General features: G+C 34.8%; 1 protein-coding gene and 1 long non-coding RNA gene across 5 annotated transcripts in view; one reads left to right on the top strand and one right to left on the bottom strand.

Moving 5' to 3' along the window:
- Positions 1-20459, bottom strand: part of Smr (nuclear receptor corepressor smrter) — a 204476-nt gene that overhangs the window by 89944 nt on the left and 94073 nt on the right. The gene's annotated exons all lie outside the window — the stretch shown is intronic.
- On the top strand, positions 2065-6043 carry LOC118683573 (uncharacterized). The gene is made up of 2 exons (XR_011396607.1): positions 2065-2535; positions 3506-6043. It is a non-coding gene; the product is annotated as an uncharacterized lncRNA (long non-coding RNA).

Genomic DNA, 20459 nt, shown 5'->3' with positions numbered 1-20459 from the left:
AAATAACAACCTTAGCCGGATAGAAGTAAGATCAGTTCCGGTATCGTAGAACCGGATCAGGGTTGGGGCTCCATGGCAGCAAATAGCGTTGGCATACTTCATAGTTCAATCAAGGAATAATGGGTAAAATCTTGTATATATAGATTTTAAAGAACAGTTACCTTCCAAGTGTACAAAAACTAAATCTAGAGTCCATATTTTTAGAGGATAATGACCCCAAACATTATTCGATACTCGTGCGAGAATGGTTACTATACAATGTTATACAGAGCTTAGAACACGTTTCGGACTCGCTTGATTTAAATGCCATAGAGCATTTGTGGAATACCTTAAAAATGGTAAAACTTCGTAAAAACAGTTTTACTTGAGGAACGGGGTAAAATATCGGATCACTAAAGCCTTGGCTATTTCAATGCAATCCAGACCGGTTGCTGTAAAAAAATCCAAAGGAGGCCACAAAACTTATTGGAATTGTTACTTTTTATTTATATTTAAAGTGTATGTATGTATACTTTTATGAATCCGCTTTTATATATAAAATGTAATATTTCTTTAGTTTAAATTTAATTTATTTAAGTATGAAAATATTCATTAAGTTTTTATTTAAAATGTAGTGCTCCTTAAACAAAAAGTTTTTTTTTAGTTTTTTACTATTTTCTGCAAGAAATATGGCCTATGTATGTACATACTTAAACTTTTGTAAGCCTATATACATATTTACATACATAAGTATTTACGTACATACCTGCATATTGTATATTAATGGGTAAGTTCAATAAATAAAATTGGTGATAAATTACAATAATAAAATGCGTTTTATGCATGTGCTTAGCTTAGTACATATGTAAATATACACCTACATATACAAACATATGAATATGTTAGGTGTCCACAGGTATTTAACTGCATACAAACATATTTACAAATTCATTTCAGCTATACGGCACTGATCGGTGCGGCACACAAAGCAGTCATAGTTTATACAAACTTAAAAACAGTGGACAAAAAAAACAACACATATTGAAGCGATAAAACGTGCGAACAGCATTCACTTACTTATTGTTTACTTTGGCGCGCCGTAACTTAAGTATTGTTGCCATGTTTCGCGCTTTTATTCGTTTAGCATCTGAACGTTAATGACGTACATATGGAAATGCGGCAACGTCGCGTTGTGACGGCCGCTCCATGTGGGTTTATTAATATGTTTGGTGATAGAAGAAAATTGCAACTTTCGCGCGCGCTCGCGCCATTTACGACCTCAAAAGTAATGTACCACCAAATAGTTAAATGTGAGCGTATTGTGAAACACATTGAAAAATACTATATACATACATATGTATGTTGTTCGTAGATATGGGTGCATGTATCTATTTTATGACTGTCTCAGAAAAAGTGAGTTAGTTATCTTAGCATGAGTTTGCTTTTTGGCAATAGGCGAATTTTACATATTATATCACTAAAAATGTTCCACAACATACATATGTACATACACATGTATGTATATGTATATGTACGAGTATGTATGTATGTATATACATATGTATATAAAACAGTTTTCCAAGCGTTGAAGAGAATGTTAAGGGAATAAGGAGGTTAGACATAGTTTGAAGGAATAACAAGTTTTAATTTTGTTCATTTCTCATAATAATTTTTAACGCAGCAATGTATGTACATATGTATGTATGTATGTACATATGTAGATGATTTGTTTGTCAAGGCTGGTATAATATTTCCACATGGAAATGCCACTTATAAAATTTTCATTGATTTTTGTATAAATTATAAATTTAAATTATTGTACAAACTCATACATACGAGTATGCTTACTTGTTTTGGTTAACATACAGATAGATTAGGAATTAATTTTGTACATGCATTTATTGAGTGAGTTGCCAGGTAATATTTTTCGCAACTTATAACAAAATAAACTAAAGTTAGATTTCATTATTAACGTAACCAAAATATATGAAATCGTGGTTCTAAAGTGTGGCAATTTTTTTTAACATTAATGAAGTAAATACAATAACTATTATGTACTTGTAACTGGCATACCTAAGTAAAAGCGTTGAGCAGGACGTTTTTTACCGCTCCGCGTTAAAGCCGACGCGACATCCCTAAATAAAGCGTCAACGTTACGTCAAATTCTCACTTGAATTCGAAAAATATTACATATTAAATGAAGTTCAAAACGAATTAAATTATTAATAATACTTACTTCTATTTGTACAAGCATTATTAATCGCGCATTAAGACATTTTTCAGAAAAATTACAATTTCTTTGTTTTTTGCAGCCAACTTTAGTTCTTAACGCGCTGTCAAAATCGAAATTTTTAAAAACTCGGCATTGCTGCAGCGTTATTTAGGTATGCGCGAAACGTTCTTCGTGAAATTACTGAATTATCGTGCGTTTAATTTTTCAGTTTTTCAAGTTTATTTATATTGAGAGTTTTAAAGAGTATGAAAAATACTTTACTATCAATTAATAAAAATGCTGCGTTGGGCACAATTATTACAATTATAGTTGGATGGTGTATGGTAAGATTAATTCGTACAATATAAAGGCATATTTTTGGAAATATTTTTGACTCTCTCTCTTCGAATGTTGAATAAATCAAATCAAAAACAAATCATTCTTTAGATAGTAGGTTCCTTAAGATAGCGATAGGCTTTTTCGAAATTTAAATTATAAAATTTTTAGGAATACTTTGAAGGGGAACGCGATTTTTGCGAAAAAAAATCTGATAATTTGTTGTAATAAAATAAAAATTAATAACAGAGCTACCTCGTAGATTATCGAAATAGTGTTCGAAATTTGGAAAAAAATCAGTGCTATATTATATACTACATACATATCTAATTTGACAACGCGTTTTCCTGTGACATTGTTTTGCTTCAAAATATAAGTATACAAAACAAATTTTTCGAGCTTACATATTAATGGACATGCTTACATCCATTCATATAGTAAGCAATGTAGCACAGCGCAATTTTGTGCGATTGCGTGCAGCCTGTCTGCTGCAACACGACAAGGCCGATGGTATAATTTAGTCGATTTAATGACGCTGACTTCTTGTACAACAAACAAATCTAAACCAAATCAAAACTGAACCAATAATACACGCTTAGAACATTGCAAATTGTTGTACACTAAAATACCGGTACCCAACAACAACAAAATGTATACTGAGCAAGAGTGTGGCGAGGCAGGCACAGTACAAAGTACTCATTATACAAAGGTTACATTTTATATTTCGGGATTTGGCAACCCTAGTGTTGCAATCTGGCAACACATAACTTTATCGTAAAGTTTAACATTTTTGATGTTATACGTACTCAGAACGTTTTGACATACTAGCGCTATTTGTGTTGTTTACAGTAACTTAAAATATTCATCTCGGCCAAAAAATATAATTGAATCGCAAACATTTTAGCGCGGTTATTTTTTGCAACTTTCGACGTGGATTAACTCTGCAACAATGCATTGACGAACTTAATTAAATTTTAGGCAACAAAGCTCCATCAAAGACCAGTGTGTATCGATGGTATGGTGAATTCAATCGAGGTCGTAGATTACTCCAAGACGAGTTTCGTGAAGGTCGTTCAAAATCCGTTGTTGGTCGGAAACTATTAATGATGTGCGCAAACTGATATTGCAAGATCGTCATGTGACCTATTGTGAGTTTTAGACAACTATAGTCATTAGTGGGACTAGCACACATTCAATATTGTTTGAACATTTGATGGTATAAAAAATTGTTCACGTTGGATCCCACATAATTTGTTAATCGCTTTAAAACAGGTTCGTGTCGGTTGTTCGAGAGCAATGTTAAAACAATACGATAGCGGTGCTCATAAACACGTCTATGGCATCGTGATAGGTGATAAACCGTGAATTTATGCGAAACGTGGATTCACGCACGACGCACTCCCCAGCAAATGGTTCTGGAAAAGCTTGACATGTTGCAACCATACCACTAAAACAACGCAGAACAGTAATTCTGAGTGGTACACAACAATTTGTTTCCCGGTTGTCTTTCAAGAAATCAGGAAAATCAACCGCCGAAGACGCATCACTCTTTACCACGACAATGCGAGCTATCATACGTCGTCTAAACTGCAACAACAGCATTTTGAGCACTCAAAACTTCGATTTGGTAAGTCATCCGCCGTATAGACCTGACACCGAATGACTTCCTTTTATTGCCGTACGTAAAAAATTAACTAAACGGTCAACGTTTTTCTACACCTAAAGAGGTAAAAGTGCTTCGACAATTGGTTCAAACCCATTCAAAAGCGTATAAATCTTAATGAAGAATATTTTTAAAAATAGAATAATAAAAGCGATTTTCGGTGATTAAAATTTGTTGTTGTTCTGTAATGCGGAAATATAAAAGACAACTCTCGGATATACGGGGATTCTCTTGCTCTTGCAAATCCATTGCATGATGCAGGGATTGGAAAGTTTCACATTCAGAACAAAACATACAAAAAAAAAAAATGCATTAGCTGCAAAATATGCTACACTAAGACCCATGTTAATTTTGTGAACAATGAGGTTTAGCAAAATAATTGCAGCCCCGTGTCAGCTGTCACATTACATATATACACATACATTTAGCTGATATTTCTGTTTCTGAAATTAGGTGTTCTCGTCTTCTTGCATAATTAGAGTGCATTTCTTTTTTATTTTTCTAATTATTTGTCCATATTTCTATTTACAAAGATACATTTATATACCTGTAATTACCTGCTGCTAAGATGGCTCTTTTGTCATTTTTTATAGGCAAATTCTCTTTTGGTGTCGCTCAGTGCGTTCACATGAGTGAACCGAGACCGGCAACTTGAGTTGGACAATTTTCTGCATTTTCGTTCATATAACATTCTCAAATTCATTAATGTACGCGGTGTAAAAATGTTTTTTATTACCTAAATATTATTAATTTTTACACTTTTCTAAAATATTTTTATTATATTATGCATATTACATACATTTTTTAGAATAACATTGAAATTTCCGAACATTTTGTATATATTTATTTGGAACCATGCGCTATGCAACCATCAAAAGAATTTTGAAAATGGAAAAGAATGCCGAATTGCATAGAAGCGAACTGTTACGAACAAGGGCTCTGCTATTCTCCTTCTCAATGAAAATGTGCTCAGATAAAGACTCTTGCCTCTGCTATAGGAAAAACAACTCATCCCGGATCACCAGTTTAGCCACAGAGTAGAAAACTTTATAACTGATGCCTCGGAAAATTGTAAATACAGTTCTGCAGTTTTCTTTGATGTGCGTCAAGCATTTGCCACGGTCTAGCACCTAGGCCTACTATATAGGTAAAAGGAAAAACTGCCTAGGCCTTACTACCTGGTGCTAAAATCATACTGGCATAATTGGACGTTCTACGTCAGGTGTCATGATGCTGAGTCGGATCTGAGACCCATACGCGCTGGTGTATTTAAAGACAGCGTTCTTGCGCCTGTGCTCTACATTCTCTACATGACTAATATTGCAGTGATTAACTCTGACTCCTCAATTACGGCAACCTATGCGGATGAAACTGCACTGCTGATGTCGAGTAGCAATTCTACTGCCGCTTCCAGGAAACTGCAAATGCAATTGACCGCTCTAGAAGCGTGGCTCACCAAATGGAACATTGTCATTAACACTGAAATTTCCATACAAATGGTCTTGTATATACCCTGGCACGAAATATGTACAGAAGTGGCCTCATATGGTCAGTTGCTACCAACAAGTGCAAAATATCTGGGAATGACAATTGATTAGAGACATACTTCGAGAGACCACGTGAATCAGAGAGCCCAGTTCAGGTTTGTGCAGCTGTATTGGCTCCTATGTTCAAGATCCCGCCTCAGTCTAAAGAAGAAGCTATTATAAGGCAATACTTAAACCGATCTGGTCGTATGGAATTCAAATCTGCGGGAGCTAAGCTGATTCATATTTTGAAGTTAGTCAAGCCTTTCATTTAAATAATCATTAAGATTATATCAAAATAAAACTGAGTACTTAGATATAAAAAAATCGTAAAGTGCACATATTATTTCGTCCCCAACTATGTACATTTGTATATAGACCAGCTATACCCAACCTCAACATTTCAATTTCGAACACTAAAATAACAGTAGAATGAAAACATAAATCTCTTATGATTATATATTACATGAATTTTTAAATAATTTTCATTTAAAACACAGTTGTATGATGCTTTACGATTGGTGTGGGCATGAAGTGTGATCAACGAGAAAGCAGAGAATATCTTTCTTTTTAATTTTTTCGCTGGTAGAACACATATTTGAAACCTATAGTGCCTCTGTCCGCTTTCTTATGTTTTCTATGTGTCTCGAAAGAAGAACTTTTATCTACTAAACATATAGTAATCTAAATGCAGGAATAACGTGCCAGTGTGCTACACACTGATATGTGCTAGTGTGCTACACACTGATATGTTATTCTACCGTGGCATAAATCTATATCTATGCCTTTTACAAATGCAATGCACTGGCGGCCTTTCATTCGTAGCCCTATTGCAAGCAACAACATGCCTTCAATTGTGTGGAAATGAAAGCCGCTTAGAATTGCAGTAAAATAAGGGGAATTATGGAAAAAAAATACCGAAACAATCTACCTTCTTTATAATTTTACACTTTTGCGCTGATCCCCTAGTACCGTTCTTTTCAGACTTCTACAATTATATGGCATTGAGCGCCAAGTGGGGGACAGCTGGGGGCCGCATTCAATGAATGTATGCAAGCGGAGAGTGCAAGTTTACGTTTTATTTATAAAACCTGATGTAGCAAAAAAAAGCATATAATAGTTACAAAAATTATTAAATAAAATAAAAATATATTTAAATAATAATCCGGGCAAGAAAACATATAACTTGCAATTTATTGATATCTTTTAACATTTCCATGTGCACATTTAGGAGTGTAATTTTGCATTTGTAGACAATTGAAAGTTAAACAAGTAAGGAAGAGCTAAGTTCGGATGTAACCGAACATTTTATACTCTCGCAAAGTCAAATGGTATACTCGTTTGAGATTTTTTTGTGGATTGACTGATATTTTCGGTAGAAGGTCAACTATAGGTACTGGGGTCCACATATTCAGTACCTAGGGGCTTGAACAGTTTTGGTTCGATTTAGAAAATTTTTGGTCACAAGGTGGCATACTTTAAACGTATTATTCACGCAAAGTTTTACGCCGATATAATCATTGTTGCTTGATTTGCATAGTGGAAGGTGAAAGAATCAAGTGGTATTTAAAATGGTGTCATATGGAAAATAGGCGTGGTTGTAATCCGATTTCGCCCATTTTCGCACTATGACATAGAAACATGAAAAGAACGTTACGCACCGAATTTGGTTGAAATCGGTTAAGCAGATCTCAAGATATGGGTTTTCACCTAAAAGTGGGCTGTGCCACGCCCACTGTCTAATTTTGAACGCGGTTCCTATAAAGTCATCTTATACCATCTCAGAGATAAAATTTAATGTCTCTGGCGTGTTTAGTGCTTGATTTATCGCGCTTTTAGTAGTTTTTAACAGTACCGTTATATGGGGAGTGGGCGGAGTTGCCACCCGATTTCAACTATTTTCACACCGTCAATAGAAGTGCTAAAAACATTTGCTTCCAGTGAATTTTGTTATTATAGCATTAGCGGTTTAGGAGATATGCACATTAAACCTATTAGAGGCGGGACCACGCCCACTTTAAAAAAAAAAATTTAACTGCAGATGCCCCTCCCTAATGTGATCCTGTGTACCAAATAACAGTCTTGTATCTTATTGCGGAGCTTAGTTATGTCAAGTTATTTGTTTTTGATTAATGGCGTTTTGTGGGCGTGGCAGTGGTCCGATTACGCCCATCTGCAATACCAACCGTCTCACGGTACCATGAAACATGTCTACCAAGTTTCATAAAGATATCTCAATTTTTACTCAAGTTAGAGCTTGCACGGACGGACGGACGGACAGACAGTCACCCGGATTTCAACTCGTCTCTTCATCCTGATCATTTATATATATATAACCCTATATCTAACTCGATTAGTTTTAGGTGATACAAACAACCGTTAGGTGAACAAAACTATTATACTCTGTAGCAACAGGTTGGGAGAGTATAAAAAGGGATCAGGCACAACAATAATTGAAACTTGTGTTAGAGATTGCCCATAGTAGAGTTCTCGAATAATTGTCGGTCTTGCTCATATTTAACTAATTTTTCACGTCATTCAGAAATGTTGAAGTTAAAAGTCAATATCGGAAATCAATAACACTTCAACCAAAGAATACAATCTTATGGAAACCTAACCTTATTCGCGACATCGAATTTGTTACATGGACTGAGATCATCTATTCTTAAAAATTAAACTTCTAACTTATAGAGAGAAACGAATTAAAGTTCTAAACGATCTTTTTGCAGAAACTGTAATCAATGCAAAAAAACATAAATACATTTGACAGAAAATATAAGAATTTAAAACGTTTTGTAAAAAAAATGCGACTTATGAGTACGCCGTTACTAGGTAGAGTAAATATATTTTTCAATATAATATAAAGGGAAGAGTTGCGGAACCTCGGTCTACTGGATTTTAAACATGCACTGGATGCACTTATTGGCTTATTTATTTTTATTTTCTAGCTAGCAATGTAGTACAAAAACTGAAACAATAATTTTATTCACAATTACTCATAGACTAGTGCTAAATATCGACAATGTCCTGTCACTTCGACAAGCAACGTTTTCATCCATATCGGTTACCAATACTGCGGGTTATTCTGATAGTTTCTTGAAAAATAAATTTTAATGAAGTAAAAGGTTAAGATATGGTATATAAAACTTCTTTATGGGTTGTCAAATAACCACAATTACAATTAACCACAGTCTCGACAAATATTAAATAAAAAAAAAAATGATACTATTTTGGTCCATTTAATCCAAATAGTATGTACATGCTTAAAATTTAATCTTAAGCGTCATCGTAATACGATTAAGATTAATCACTAATTCTTTCGAAAGAAAATAATTTCATTCATACTTCGACGTTATACATCTACTAAATTTCATACCACCATATTTATTTTTCACTAAGTAGCTCAATTTAGTCTGAATTTACGGTACAGTGTAGCCCGTTCTTTGTTTTCGCCCAACTGTCAGCCGAACTTGCGACTCGTTGAACGAGAGCGTACGAGTAACACACGGACAGGTTCTAGCCTGCTTTGTTTATTCTTGTAATTGTTTTACTCGACTTAGTGCATGCTCTTATTATTTTAAAATTAGTTATCAAGATTTTTATAACGCATACGTCAAAAGATACGTATATAAGGCAAAGAAGCCCTGCCAGGACGATGTGATAAAATTATGGAATGAGATGAACGGCTTCTCAGAGCCGCCACTGAGAGAATAGTTCGTTTTTGATAAATACGTTTTTTTTTTTACAATAACAATCCAACGTGTTTACGTTAGAAAGCCAAATTCTGGGGGAGGGGGTTGAATAAAATCTCACGACATCTCATTAAGGGGGGAGGGGCGCACAGAAAATTTAAAAAAGAACATCTCACGTAATTTATGGACGCCCCCTAAGCTTGGGTTTGTAGTTTGAATTAGATAGGAAGAAAAATAAAATATTGGCCGCTAAGTGCCTTGTAACCCTTTTGAACGGAAACATATGGTAAAACTATAAAAGAAAGGCAAAAGTATTAAGGAGATGGTTAATATCATATACTACTCTAAAAACATGATATTCAATCTCCCTTACGATGTGAAAAAACCCGAAACTAGAGGAAATTTACTAATTTACCATCACCAATATATTAGGAGTAAACTCAACCGGATGTTTGAAAATCCTGATCTTAGTTATATGAGAGCAAGGGCAAGTTTTTAGCCGATTTTTTTTTAAGCACAAATACGCACCATTACTAGAAAAACACGCTCATTCGATTCCTTAAGATAACTCACATATTTGCCGATATAGGCAGATAAAGCCAGCCGGAAGTTTGAAAATCTTTCTAATAGGTATATGGGGGCTAAGGTATTGACTCGATTTCACCCAGTTTTGATATACGGATACAATAGTATCAGGAAAGGATTATCTCCGAATTTTAATTATATATCTTACACATTGACTGATATTTTAAATAAGAAGTCAGCCATACACTCTCTTGTCCACATCTTTGGTATCTGGGGGTTCGAACAGTTATTGTCTGATTATGACAATTTTAAGACTTTGGATGGAATACCTTTAAGGCATTATTTGTACAAAGTTTTATTGCGATATATTCTTTGGTAATTTATTTGAATACTAGAAAGTGAAAGAACCAATTGGAATTTAAAATTGTTAATTAGGGGGTGCCAACTTTTTAAAAATCTTCATCCCACATGTGCTTATATGGAGAATGGGTTATCATCTGATTTCTCGCATTTTTACACTGTCGTAAGAACAGTCGAAAGGATTTCTTTTGTGCAAATTTGAGTTATATAGCTGGAATGGTTTATACATTAAAATAATTAGGAGGTGCCAACTTTTTAAACAATCTTCATCCCACATGTGCTCCTCACCTCTGCGATCCCCTGTACCAAATTACAATTTTGTATCTTAATTTGCGGCCTAGTTAGGTATTTTAAAAGTTTTCGATTATTGACGTTTTGTGGACGTGACAATGACCGATTTAGTCAATCTGCAATACTGACTCTCCTTGGGTGCCAAGGAACATATATACGAAGTTCCATCAAGATATCTTAATTTTTACTCAAGTTATCGCTTGCACGGACAGACGTATATATATATATATATATATATACATACATATATTTATGTATATATACATAACTCCATATTTATCTAAATAATTTTAAAGTTATATAAACAACCGTTAGGTGAACAAAACTATAATACTTTGTAGCAAGAGTATTAAAATACACACATAGAGTTCAAAGATATGGTTCCAGTTTTCATTGACTGAAGTCATACTTTTATCCATTTTTACCAATACCAATCAGGAGAGCCACAAAAATTTGTAGTTAGAAGACAATTCATTATAGCCTGAACAGGGTATATTAAGTTTGCCACGAAACTTATAACATGCAGAAAGAAACGTCGGCGACCGTATAAAATGTATATATTATATAAATGATTAGCATGGCGAGCTGAGTCGATGGCAGTTTGTCTGTATATATGCGAACTAGTCCTTCAGTTTTAGAAATATCGATCTGAAATTTTGCACACGTCCTTTTCTCTCCAAGAAGCCGCTAATTTTTCGGAATCGCTTATATCGAACCAATATAACATATAGCTGCCATACAAAGTGAGCGATCAAAATTAAGTTCTCGTATGGAAAATTTTTTTATTTGACAAGATATCTTCACAAAATTTGACGTGGATTATTGTCAAAAGCAAAGGTACAATCTCCTAAGAAATTGTTCAGAAGGGACAACCATAGCATATAGCTGTTTTAGTATAAAGTAATCGATTCAAATCAAGATAAATATCTTTTTATACCGATATTTTGTATGCTATAAGAAGTACTCCTGTGAAGGGGTACTACAGCTTCGGTACAGCCAAAGTTAATGTTTTATTTTGTTTTATATCAAAGAGATCATAACTCATGTATAACAAGTAAGGAAGGGCTAAGTTCGGATGTAACGGAACATTTTATACTCTCTCAAAGTCAAATGTTATACTCGTTTGAGATTTCTTTGTGGATTGACCGATATTTTTGGTAGCAGGCCAACTGGGGTCCACATATTCAGGGGCTTGAACAGTTTTGGTTCGATTGAGACAATTTTTGGTCACAAGATGGCATACTTTAAACGTATTATTCACGCAATTTAAAATGGTGTTATATGGAAAATAGGCGTGGTTGTAATCCGATTCGATTCCATTTTCGCACTATAACATAGAAATATGAAAAGAATGTTATGTACCGAATTTGGTCGGTTAAGCAGATCCGAAGATATGGGTTTTCTCCTAAAAGTGGCCGGTGCCACGCCCACTAACAAATTTTGAACGCGGTTCCTATCAAGTCATCTCATACCATCCTTGAGATAAAATTTAATGTCTCTGGCGTGTTTAGTGCTTGGTTTATCGCGCTTTTAGTATTTTTTAACAGTATCGTTATATGGGAATGGGCGGGGTTGTCACCCGATTTCACCCATTCTCGCACTGTAGGTAGTGGTGCTAAAAACATTTGCTTCTAGTGAATTTTGTTATTATAGCTTTAGCGGCTTAGGAGATATGCACACTAAACCTATTAGGGGGACCACGCCCACTTAAAAAAATTTTTAACTACAGATGCTCCTCCCTAATGTGATCCTGTGTATCAAATAACAGCCTTGTATCTTATTGCGGAGCTTAGTTATGGCAATTTATTTGTTTTGAATTAATGGCGTTTTGTGGGCGTGGCAGTGGTCCGATTACGCCCATCTGCAATACTAACATATGTACCACATTTCATAAAGATATCTTCATTTTTACTTAAGTTACAGCTTGCACCCGGATTTCAACTTGTCTCGTCAACAACAACCGTTAGGTGAACAAAACTATTATACTCTGTAGCAACAAGTTGCGAGAAAATATCAATCATTATTATAATATTATCGAAAATAAATAATAAAAGCAATGTATCAAACTAATTTGTGGACAAGAACAATCAAACAATAACCGAAATTGCCAAACAAACCTGAACATAGCAACTGCGATTTCTAGTCAAAGTTGTCACTGTTGAATTTCTTGGGTAATTTGATTTTTGTTACTTGCAATTGTTGAGTTTTCATGAAAGTTTATAGTTGTTTTGCCTTTTTGAATTTTGTCTAACCTGAATTTAAACACAAAACTTCGCTTAAAATTTTTAACGAAACAATTGTAAAACGGGCGCGGAGCCATATGGGGAGAGTAAAACTTTTTTCAAAAATCAATAACTTTTTACTGCGCCGACCAGCAGACAGACAACATATGTCCACGTACACGCACCATTTATTAGTATGTGTTTGCAATATACAAACTTATTTGCGACTTGCGCTTATATGCAGCAACGTCAGCGAAGGGAATGAGTATACCTAAGTTGCCTTTTATATTTGGAGATTTGGCAACTTTAGTGTTACAATCTGGCAACTCACAACTTTATCGTAAAGTTTAACATATGTGTTGTTAACAGTAACTTAAAATATCATCTCGGCCAAAAACTAGAATTAAATCGCTAACATTTTAGTGCGATTATTTATTGCAACTTTGGACGTGGATTAACAATGCATCGATGAGCTTAACTAAATTTTTGGCGATAAGCTCCATCAAAGACCACCGTTTATCGATTGTATGGTAAATTCAATCGAGGTCGTAGATCACTTTAAGACGAATTTCATGAAGGTCGTCCAAAAACCGTTGTTGTTCGGAAACTATTGATGCTGTGCGCAAACTGATATTGCAAGATCGTCATGTGAGCTATCGGGAGATTGAGACAACTATTGACATTAGTGGGACTAGCACACATTCAACTTTCATAAACATTTGACTATAAAAAAAATATGTTCAATTTGGATTCCACACAATTTGTCGATTATGCAAAAAAAAGGCTCGTGTCGATCGTCATGAGAAATGTAAAAAAAATACGTTAGCGATGCTTCGAAACACGTCTACGGCATCGTGATAAGTGATAGATTGTGGATTTATGCGTATGAGCCCAAAAGTAAACAGCAGTTAATTGAATGGGTCTTTCCAGATGAGCCGAATCCCACAAAAGTTGTTCGCGCAATGTTTTAGAGACACCTCAATCAGAGTGTCAAAAGTGCTTCGACAATTGGTTCAAACGCCTGCAAAAGTGTATAGATCTTAATAGAAAATATTTTTAAAAACAATAAAGTGATTTTCGATAATTAACATTTTTTGTTGTTCCCTAATCCCGAATTTTAAAAGGCAACCCTCGTATATACTACTATGCGTTATATACTTGTAAGTATATATACGTATATAAGTATATATACATGGTATGTGTATGTATTCAGATGTTGAATTGGGCATGAGAGGCAATCATCCTGGCATGTGGCAACAATATATAGATGAATATGTTCTATATCCGCTATATAAAAGCACTATAAAACGGCAGATTGTACATGTAAGTAGGTATATTAATTTTTGTATGTAAACATACAAATGTACTTATTTACCAGATTTTATATTTACCTCCGAGTTATCAAAATACAATTTCGTGCTGAGTCAGCTCGGCAACGTCGGCTTCTTTATTTTTATTTTTTCCTTTTCGGTCTCTCGCAAACAATATAATAAAATTTGTGTTTGGCTGCTGACACTGTCGTTTTATTTATCCCGTTTTCGTGCACTATACACTTCCCCACCCTTCCACAACTTTTTGCCAAGAAGTGCTATATATTTATACGAATATGAAGTAGCAGTGATAACAACAACAGAAACGACGATGAGGATGGTTGGATACGAAATGTAGCATGTACATACATACATAATAAAAGGACAGACGAGTTAGAAACACGACGACTGTTTGCTTGGTGCCGTTTCAGACAGGGATGCAAAAGAGTCTGATGTTTTTCAAATTTTCTTTTGGTGTCGCTCTGGGCATTCACACGGTCAAAAAGAGTCCAGCAACTCGAGGCTAGTTTTTCTGCATTCCTTTTCACAAAATTTTCGTAAATATTTGTGCGGTTCGACTGCGCAACACCGCGCAACACTGCGTGCTGCGTATTTCATTTGTATGTTGAGATGATGGTCACACATTTTGCTTGCAATGAATTACCATGAATATGGTAGAACAATATGCATAATACAAGTACCTACCCGCTAAATAGTTTCAAAAAAATACTAAAGACGGGAATTCCCTAATCCACAAGAATTTCCTAATCTTTAAGTATTAAAAACTCATAATTTCTTTACTCCGTATTAAAAATTCATAATTTCTTTACTCCATAATCTATATCTTAATTTTCTCCTTATTTACAATTTGTCATAATATTTCTATTATTCTATGCATACGTATTTGCATATTACATACAAAAATAGATAACAGAACTCAAATTTGCGATCGAATTCATTTGAAACCGAGCGCTCTTGCAACCATTCAAAGGATTTGAAAGTGAAAAGGAATGCTGAAAAGGGTAGCAGCGAGCTGTTACGAACAAGAACACAAAGCGTGCCACCCGAACACGAGTGGCACGGTCCCTTCGTCTTTCCTCGTCATCCCCTCACCCACAATAAACTGGTATGAGACTCTTTTGCGTCCCAATGTGCAAGCAAGCCATTGCAAGCAAAATGTCAACATACAAATGAAATACGCAGCACGCAGTGTTGCGCAGTCGAACCGCACAAATATTTACGAAAATTTTGTGAAAAGGAATGCAGAAAAACTAGACTCGAGTTGCTGGACTCTTTTTGGCCGTGTGAATGCCCAGAGCGACACCAAATAAAAATTTGAAAAACATCAGACTCTTTTGAATCCCAATGTAAAACGGCACATTGGATACTCTTTTGACCCTCATTATCGGTAAATTCTCTTTTGGTGTCGCTCTGTGCATTCACACGAGCAAAAAGAGCCCAGCAACTTAATCGAGCTTTTCTGTCATTCCTTTTCATAAAACTGTTTTTAACAATGTGTAGATAACATTAATGGGTTTCAGAGGATCAATAAATGGAATTTTTATTATTGTGATTTTATATATAGAAACATTTTTCAAAATTTTTTTGTGAAAACTTAGCCGTTTGTTCAATTAAACTCAAAAATATTTCGTTAGTACATGAATAAATCTCGTTATTGGCCGAAGAAAAAAATTCAAAATTTTAATTTTTGATAGACTTGGAACAAAAAATTTAAAATTTTCGCCCTGTATTGGCTCGAAAAGATTAGTAAAATCTCTTCATTCAAGGACTAAGTAATGTTATTTCACGATGTGTTTAACAAAAACTCTTCATAACTTTTTGAGAAATCGTGTCCACCGACTTAAAAAAATTGAATTTTGAGATAAACGCGTTTAAGGGCGAATCGCTCCCGAAGGTTCTTAGAATTTTACTCGGATCGATTTGAAATTTTAGGAGAATATTTTAAACATATTGTACTATTTAATAAGACAAAAAAGACGAGGTTTTCAGCCCTTCGAACTACTTTGCTTTTTTGTCCAATGTCAATTTTGCTTTTATGGTATATACATATGTACATATTCGTACATACGTACTTATGTGAATACTATTTCTACTTTCACTATTTGTAGTTTGTATAACACAACTGAGTGGAAAACAATTTTTTTTAAATAATGGAATAGCAGATTACGTCCACGACCCGGAAAGTATTGCTCCAATGTCCTCTCTACCATTTAATCTTTCTTGTATTTGCTTTTATATTATTTTATTGTTGACTTGGAAGAATTTGCATTGTTTACCCTAAAGTTCTGCTCGCTGCTGGGTGACTCCACCCAAGAGGGTAAACGATGAATTATGTAAGTAAACTAACGGAAATTCAATATGCACGCACAGTGACTCAAACTGATTATATATAACTTTTTTTCATAAAAATATGATATGGTATGTAATAAAAGAAAGAAATAGAAAAATTTTACTTCTTCATAGCTCACTTTAGGTTTCTAAGTTTATATGATACTCCCAGAGAAATTAGAAAATATTATTTTCCGAAATTATAGTGGGCCTTTAAGTTATTAGGGATTATTGTTAAAGAAGCATATGTGGCTTCAGATTGATGGAAACCTTAAGGTGATTACGCGAAAATTAATCTAAGGGAAAGGTAAGATAAAATTTCGATTTCATACATATTAATCCAATAGACACCATAGTGGTATTAAAATACATTAAAGACACACTTTCATCACAATTGATATTATGTCCCCTTTATATTTGATTCTAATGGAAACTTTTGTCTATTCAGACAATTGATTAAAGCACGTATATTCATACCAAGTGCTGTATAAGTATGTATGTGAGTGCCCGGCAAACTCGTCCGTCTCATTTTTGCTTCATTCAACATCTCGTTAATGTAGCAGTAATACGTCAACAAATTACAAACTGAGCGTTGGGTAGCTGGCATCGTCAATTGGTTTCAGACCGGCCACCCGATATACATATGTATATTTAACAAATCTGAAGAACAAAGCTACAAAAATAGTCCAAGTAAATAAACCCAACCCAGCCGAGTCTCACAACAAAACTGACTCGGAAGCCGGTACATACTCGTTCCTCCACCATTTATACATTAGCAATTCTCTCGTCGCTCTCAGTTAGCTCTGTGTACCAATATATAAAATACATAGGTACATACACACATATATACTTAAATATTTGTCATCCTGGCACTCCTTTTGTCTTATATTTTGCTGTTATTGTTGCACACAGTGTTGTTGCGCGTTCTGGTTAGTGCTTTTGTTGGCCTAACGAGGGCTATTAATTTTGTTGATGTTTTTTTTTTTTTTGCAAAATAATTTCGTAATTTATTGCGCATTTTATGTTTCTGTTCCATTCTATGTTTTATTACTATTTTCCACCCATTTTTGTAGCAGCCCTTTCCATTCCGTCAATATTTTGTGGTACCAGATTGAGTAAGTCTTCTATTGCAGCGTGGGTGGTGGGCGATATATGAAAAAACTTCATCCTCACGGCCGAGTGAGTCAAAACCCGTTCTAGAAACTGCAAAATTGCAGCAGCAACAAGAACATAGTTGAAAATTTAAGCTTTGTGAACCACCTGAACGCATACATACTGTATTTTGGGTTGTGGCCTAACAACCAATTATCGACCACGCCCAAAAAAATCACCACTTCATTATAGGCAAAGGATATTATTCAGAATAATTAAAGTTTGAATCGAATTTGTAGACATTTTTAGAATTCATTAGTAGATCTAATATTTAAAAATATATCTTGGTGATTTACACATTAAGGGCTAAGAACATATGTATGTAGGTATGTACGTTTCTGTTTTACCCCCTTATTTTCTTGATATATACACATACATACATATGTACATATGTACGACATTCCTGGCTAATATTCCAAATACAGAGGCGGCAATAGCTTAAGATCGGTACAAAGTTCTGCGGTTCAAGCTCCGCCTTAGTTTTCCTTCAAACTTTTTTCTTCTACAATGAAAAAATGTTGAGCTTCGACTTATCTGAAAACTAAACATGCTTTACAAAAATCCAAACCCTTTTCTTTATGTTGTTTGGCGAATTCTAAACGAAATTTTCTTTTGATTCTGAAATAAGAGGTTTCTTGTGTTTTACTGTAGAATCCGTTATCGTTTAGTGTTCTTTGCATTGTTATGTTTGGATAATACTGGATGGATGGATGAATACTGTATTTGCCAAGTGTTCGGAAAATTTTGGAGCAGCGACTTTTGAATATTTGTCGCAATTACGGGAAATTATAGATATTAAGTGTAAATATAAATTAATAAAAAAAATAATAATTTAATTAATTTTCGAAACAAAACATAATATTATAATATTTGCACGAGATATGGCGACAGTCAATACAGATGTACGCGTCCCCTATATGGGGGAAGCCCAGCGTCAAAAAACATGTTCTAATAAGGCAAAGGCAGTGTCCGGCTGTGCGCCATTTGAGTAGTCCGCGCGTTTAATACGGTGTCGCATAAAGCGGTCGGTATCATATCTGGCCTTACAGTGCATCTCGACATGCAATAGAGATTGCAAAAAGCTGTTTTTATTTCTACGGGAAATTTGGAGCGGCAACATGTACATAATTTCGGTCGCATGAAATGTCAGTGCACCATTTTTTATGTCATGTTGCATAAACTGCAATTTAGCAAAGTAATGTTTAAAACATAAATTTTAACAAAACATGCAATATAGTAAGTAAAAATGACAACACGGAGAAACAAATGTACTTCTATTTGACGCAGTTCTTGTCGGGCCATGACTGTTTCAAGGAGAACATCTACAGATTCGACCATGATTACGAGACTGAATGTGCTTTCTGCAGCAGTGCCATCTTTTTCTCCTGCCCGAGCTATGTTGTGGAGAGAATAATCAAAGAGCGGATAACAAACGAAAAAACGACGCTCAACAACATTGTGATTCACATACTGTAATCGAAGTTGGTGTGGGCAAGAATCAAGAAGTGAGCCGCAATAGCGCTTCAAGAACTCAGAATGAAAGAACGGCAGCGGAGAAGACCAGATGAATAACCCAGCGAAGTAGTGCTTAACGGCGGTCCCGCAGTTCCACATACCAGCTACAGCCGCCGAGTTAAGACGTATTGTTTCGGAAGTCCAGCATACTTTGACGTGATCGCGAAAGCGTGCCTTTAGCGAGCAATATGAATTGTGCATGCTGTCAGTTTGCATTGGTAGTATCTTAGGAAGATTCCCCCTTTGGAAACAAAAAAACAAAATATAAAAAAAACCATGCCTGAATACATTAGAGTTGTTATTAACTGGGAAATATGTTAGTAAAGTTACACGCAAATACTACGAAGAACACAAAGGTAAATAAAAATTAATAAACGATGAAACCTGTCGAGAGCAGCAGCTGAAGTGCTGCACGGTGGTAAATGAAAGCAAGCGGCTAGTCAATGATAAATACACATTCATGGGAAGAGAGCAGAACAGCAGAAGACGTACAGAAGTCAGCCAGGCACCTTATACATACATAATTATGTACAGTTACTGACAATACAATAGAATCAAAGAGATGGATCCGAAATAATTAAAAAACAAAACACCATGATGGTGGCTTTGTTACATTTTACTGTTATCTTTGTGTTCAAATTAAACATAAGTGCGCATTTGTCAATGTAGAATCAAGTACTAAAAATATCAATTATAGCCCTTATTTAGTAATTCTATTGTAAGTTAATATATAATCTTTACGACATTTGTTAAAACTTAACATTTGGTTACAATTAAGTATTATTTGTAGAAGAATAGGCCGAGGAAAGCTCTGCACAGCGGCAGTGTTTAAGCTTATAAAAAATTTGCAAAATAACGGTTTAATCCAAAAGAAATTTTCAGATATTAGAAAAAGATCCCAAAAATGTGTGCTTACTGCTTTGAAACTTTCAAAAAAAAGCGAATTGAGGCGACGACCACGAAAAACGACGTCTCACGATGACAATTACATAGAGATTTTATTAAAACGCGAACTTCTCATGTCTACTGTAGCTATTCAAAGAGAATTGGGTGTGGAAATTTCTTCGAGAACGGTAAGAGCTGAGCGCGATTACTTTGATGAGCCACAGACGTTCCAACTCCTTCCACCTGTAATGTCAAGGTATAAACAAGACACCGTGTAGTGCTGAGGGCTTAATGTACATAAATATATATTATACACATATTCATTAGTACCTACATGAGTGATAAAAAAAAGTTATATGTATATACAGCTGTTGACAGCTAATTAGAAACGCCATCTGTTATGAAGTAGATGATGTTTTTTCCCAATGCATCACATTTTTTT

Source organism: Bactrocera oleae, chromosome 5 (genome assembly GCF_042242935.1).
Source record: "Bactrocera oleae isolate idBacOlea1 chromosome 5, idBacOlea1, whole genome shotgun sequence".
NCBI lineage: Eukaryota > Metazoa > Arthropoda > Insecta > Diptera > Tephritidae > Bactrocera > Bactrocera oleae.
The sequence above is the reverse complement of the archived record's forward strand: the minus strand, read 5'-3'. Positions and strand labels throughout refer to the sequence as shown.